We start from the raw sequence: 5643 nt of genomic DNA on the forward strand, positions 1-5643 counted from the left end.
GGGGGGGGGGGGGTGGAACATTCTGTGTGACAGTTGTTTGTGTTTCTCCCTGATGCACAGCCACCTTTGTTGATTTTAATTCCCTGTACCTGTACGCCATGTCGTCACTCGCCTCTCTCTCCCTCCCTTCCTCCCTCCGTCCGTCCGATACTAGTTTCGCGCCTTTTTTCAGACCAGACGCCATAGCACTGGGATCATGGAGCCCGCTCAGATCACCGCGGCAATTATGAGCACTATGAACACCACGCGCATTGTCCTGGAGTATATGCAGAGCCAGGACATGCCAAAGCAAAACCAGGACCAGCCGAGGAGGCGATTGCAGCCCGGCGACGAGAGTGATGAGGAAATTGACATGGACATAGACCTCTCACAAGGCACAGGCCCCAGCAATGTGCAAATCATAGTGTTACTGGGGCAGATTCATGCCATGGAACGCCGATTCTAGGCCCGGGAAACAAGCACAGACTGGTGGGACCGGATCGTGCTGCAGGTGTGGGACAATTCCCAGTGGCTGCGAAACTTTCGCATGCATAAGGGCACTTTCATGGAACTTTGTGACTTGCTTTCCCCTGCCCTGAAGCGCCAGAATACCAGGATGAGAGCAGCCCTCACAGTTAGAAGTGAGTGGTGATAGCCCTGTGGAAGCTTGCAACGCCAGACAGCTACCGGTCAGTCGGGAATCAATTTGGAGTGGGCAAATCTACTGTGGGGGCTGCTGTGATCCAAGTTGCCAGGGCAATGAAAGACCTGGTGATATCAAGGGTAGTGACTCTGGGAAACGTGCAGGCCATAGTGGATGGCTTTGCTGCAATGGGATTCCCAAACTGTGGTGGGGCGATAGACGGAACCCATATCCCTATCTTGTCACCGGAGCACCAAGCCACCGAATACATAAACCGCAAGGGGTACTTTTCAATGCTGCTGCAAGCCCTGGTGGATCACAAGGGACGTTTCACCAACATCAACGTGGGAGGGCCGGGAAAGGTACATGCTGCTCGCGTCTTCAGGCACTCTGGTCTGTTTCGAAAGCTGGAGGAAGGGACTTTCTTCCCGGACCAGAAAATAACCGTTGGGGATGTTGAAATGCCTATCGTGATCCTTGGGGACCCAGCCTACCCTTTAATGCCATGAAGCCGTACACAGGCAGCCTGGACAGGAGTCAGGACCTGTTCAACTACAGGCTGAGCAAGTGCCGAATGGTGGTGGAATGTGCATTTGGACGTTTAAAAGCGCGCTAGCGCAGCTTACTGACTCGCTCAGACCTCAGCGAAAAGAATATCCCCATTGTTATTTCTGCTTGCTGTGCGCTCCACAATATCTGTGAGAGTAAGGGGGAGACATTTATGGCGGGGTGGGAGGTTGAAGCAAATCGCCTGGCCACTGATTACGCGCAGCCAGACACCAGGGCGGTTAGAAGAGCACAGCAGGGCGCGGTGTGCATCAGAGAAGTTTTGAAAATGAGTTTTGTGACTGGCCAGGCTACGGTGTGAAATTTCTGTTTGTTTCTCCTTGATGAACCCTCTGCCCCCCCCCCCCCGGTTCACTCTACTTCCCTGTAAACCAACCACCCCACCCTCCCCTCCCCCCTTCGAGCGCCACTTGCAGAGGCAATAAAGTCATTGTTACTTCACATTCATGCATTCTTTATTAATTCATCACACAACTAGGGGAATAATTGCCAAGGTAGCCCGGGATGGGTGGGGGAGGAGGGAAGGAAAAGGACACACTGCAGTTTAAAACTTTAACTCTTATTGAAGGCCAGCCTTCTGATGCTCGGGCAATCATCTGGGGTGGAGTGACTGGGTGGCCGGAGGCCCCCCCACCGTGTTCTTGGGCGTCTGGGTGAGGAGGCAATGGGACTTGGGGAGGAGGGCTGTTGGTTACACAGGGGCTGTAGCGGCGGTCTCTGCTCCTGCTGCCTTTCCTGCAGCTCAACCATACGCTGGAGCATATCAGTTTGATGCTCCAGCAGCCGGAGCATCGACTCTTGCCTTCTGTCTGCAAACTGACGCCACCTATCATCTTCAGCCCGCCACTTGCTCTGTTCATCCCGCGATTCAGCCCGCCACCTCTCCTCTCGTTCATACTGTGCTTTTCTGTAGTCTGACATTGACTGCCTCCACGCATTCTGCTGTGCTCTTTCAGCGTGGGAGGACATCTGGAGCTCCGTGAACATATTAGCCCGAGTCCGCCGTTTTCTCCTTCTAATCTTCACTAGCCTCTGTGAAGGAGAAACATTTGCAGCTGGTGGAGGAGAAGGGAGAGGTGGTTAAAAAAAGACACATTTTAGAGAACAATGGGTACACTCTTTCACGTTAAATTTTGCTGTTCACATTACACAGCACATGTGCTTTCGTTACAAGGTCGCATTTTTCCTCTTATATTGAGGGACTGCCGGTTTGGTGTGAGAGATCACTCACGCAGTGCGAGGCAACAGATTTCGGCTTGCAGGCAGCCATGGTAAGCCACAGTCTTTTGGCTTTTTTAACCTTCTTAACATGTGGGAATGGTTTCAAACAGTAGCGCCCTCATTTCCCATACCAAGCACCCGTTGGGTTGGCCATTTAAAATGGGTTTGCAATGTAAAAGGAGGGGCTGCGGTTTCCGGGTTAACATGCAGCACAAACCCAACTAACCCCCCCCCCCCACCCAATTATCAGGGATGATCACTTCACCCCTCCCCCCCACCGCGTGGCTAACAGCGGGGAACATTTCTGTTCAGCAGAGCAGGAAGGGGCACCTCTGAATGTCCCCTTAATAAAATTGCCCCATTTCAACCAGGTGACCATGAATGATATCACTCTCCTGAGGATAACAAAGAGCGATAAGGAATGGATGTTGTCTGCATGCCAGCAAACACCGGGACCATACGCTGCCATGCTTTGTTATGCAATGATTCCAGACTACGTGCTACTGGCCTGGCGTGGTAAAGTGTCCTACCATGGCGGACGGGATAAGGCAGCCCTCCCCAGAAACCTTTTGCAAAGGCTTTGGGAGTACATGAAGGAGAGCTTTCTGGAGATGTCCCTGGAGGATTTCATCCCCATACACGTTAACAGACTTTTCCAGTAGCTGTACTGGCCGCGATTGCCAGGGCAAATTAATCATTAAACACGCTTGCTTTTAAACCATGTGTAATATTTACAAAGGTACACTCACCAGAGGTCCCCTGTGTGCCCTCAGGGTCTGGGAGCACGCCTTGGGTGAGTTCGGGGGTTACTGGTTCCAGGTCCAGGGTGATAAACATATCCTGGCTGTTGGGGAAACCGGTTTCTCCGCTTCCTTGCTGCTGTGAGCTATCTACATTATCTTCATCCTCATCTTCCTCGTACCCCGAACCCGCTTCCCTGTGTGTTTCTCCAGTGAGGGAGTCATAGCACACGGTTGGGGTAGTGGTGGCTGCACCCCCTAGCATGGCATGCAGCTCCGCGTAGAAGCGGGATATTTGCGGCTCTGTTCCGGACCTTCCGTTTGCCTCTCTGGCTTTGTGGTAGGCTTGCCTTAGCTCCTTAATTTTCACGTGGCACTGCTGTGCATCCCTGTTATGGCCTCTGTCCTTCATGGCCTTGGAGACCTTTTCTAATATTTTGCCATTTCGTTTACTGCTACAGAGTTCAGCTAGCACTGATTCATCTCCCCATATGGAGAGCAGATCCCGTACCTCCCGTTCGGTCCATGATGGAGCTCTTTTGCGATCCTGGGACTCCATCACGGTTACCTGTGCTGATGAGCTCTGCGTGGTCACCTGTGCTCTCCACGCTGGGCAAACAGGAAATGAAATTCAAACGTTCGCGGGGCTTTTCCTGTCTACCTGGTCAGTGCATCTGAGTTGAGAGTGCTGTCCAGAGCGGTCACAATGAAGCACTGTGTGATAGCTCCCGGAGGCTAATAACGTCGAATTCCGTCCACACTACCCCAATTCCGACCCGCTAAGGCCGATTTTATCGCTAATCCCCTCGTCGGAGGTGGAGTAAAGAAACCGGTTTAAAGGGCCTTTTAAGTCGAAAGAAAGGGCTTCGTCGTGTGAACGTGTCCAGGCTTAATTCGATTTAACGCTGCTAAAGTCGACCTAAACTCATAGTGTAGACCAGTTCTTAGACAGTCAGGAGATGTGGTTGAATTTTGAGTCACTGTGTGCTTTATGTCATCTTTCCCTCCTTCTCTCCTCTCACACATCTAACTTCCAGAAGCATATTCTGATATCCAAAAATTTAGTTTTTCATCTGACAAGTTATTTACTTGGGAACATACATTGATCACAACAGTCAATAATAAAACTCAATATTGGAATGCTACAGGAATGGGAAAGAAATTGTTTCTCATTTAATACCTTTAAGATGAATAAGACAATTTCCTTCCTCGCTTTGTAGCATGACAACATTCTAGTCAGTTCCTTTTCTGCTAATCAATTGAAATGTGCGAGTCACATGTTTGCAGGATCAGCCCTAGACACATCTTAAAAAATATATATATTTAAAAATCAGTTCCCATTTATTCACTTTCCAAGTCACAAATTCTTCCTACAGCAATTGGTAACAGAATTAATGCCTACAAGCAGGTGAAACAATACAGCTCCCTGTATGGTTTAGGTATTGTAGTTATCATAAACTGTGGCTGCACATATATACACCATGCAGATGCCATAGTCCTCCATGGGGATCAAACTAGGCACTAAAATGACAGGCTTCTACTTCAGTGGGCGCTGTAACCCATGGGTCAAATTTGTCCTGGTGAATCTGAGTAGAGTTACACCAAGGATGAAATTGACCAAGTATTTCCGAATTCTTTACTGAGCAGCACCTCATTCACTTAGATATTTGCTTATTATATTAAATTACATAGATTTCTCCAAACTATTTTTTTTCTTGTTTGTTAATTTAAGTGGTATATCCCACCAATGATCACTATACTTCTTTACTCAAGATGATTGTAAACATATCAAGTAAGTTTATTTATTTTATACATTTTTATTAGCATCATTTATTAGTAAAACTGGCAGTTACAAACTATAACAGGACCCTTTGCTCACCAACCAAAAGCTACTTTTAGTAATGATTGCGCAAATGACAATAAAAAAAATCTTAAAGAGCAATATTCTGCTTTCTGGCATGCATGATCATTTACTTTACTGATATCCAGTTAAAGCTGCAGTTTGTTCAAAAGTTGTTGAAAAATTGCAGTTGGTTCTTTCCTAAGCCAATTTCACTTTTTCTTGTGTATATATCTCTGACAGTTTCAAATATTTATCTATAGCTAAATGCCCAACAGAGAATGGAGTTATACCTCTGCAAGGCAGTGATGTGCTGGGAAAAGGAAGTAATTGTAACACAGACGCCACTGCATCTGGATGCTTTATGGCCAAAATATTCAGACTTGGGTGCCTCAAGTGAGGCTCCTAAATACTTATTAGAAGGCACAGTCTCTCCAGGTCCTATTCTATGTGTACATGGAGTGCACTTTATGCACCTAACTAGTAGTGGAGAGCGAATGGGAGAAAGCACATTCATAACCTCCTTGTCCCCACTTACAGCCTCTTTGCTCCCCAGAGAGAGAGGGCAGTAGAATAGCATATTTAAGGGATAATTTGGCCTAAAGGAGACATGATTTTTCAGAAATGATGTTATTACACATTGACTGTAGCAG

The sequence above is a fragment of the Terrapene carolina genome, unplaced genomic scaffold (genome assembly GCF_002925995.2).
Source record: "Terrapene carolina triunguis isolate 2854851 unplaced genomic scaffold, T_m_triunguis-2.0 Scaffold23, whole genome shotgun sequence".
NCBI classification, from domain to species: domain Eukaryota; kingdom Metazoa; phylum Chordata; order Testudines; family Emydidae; genus Terrapene; species Terrapene triunguis.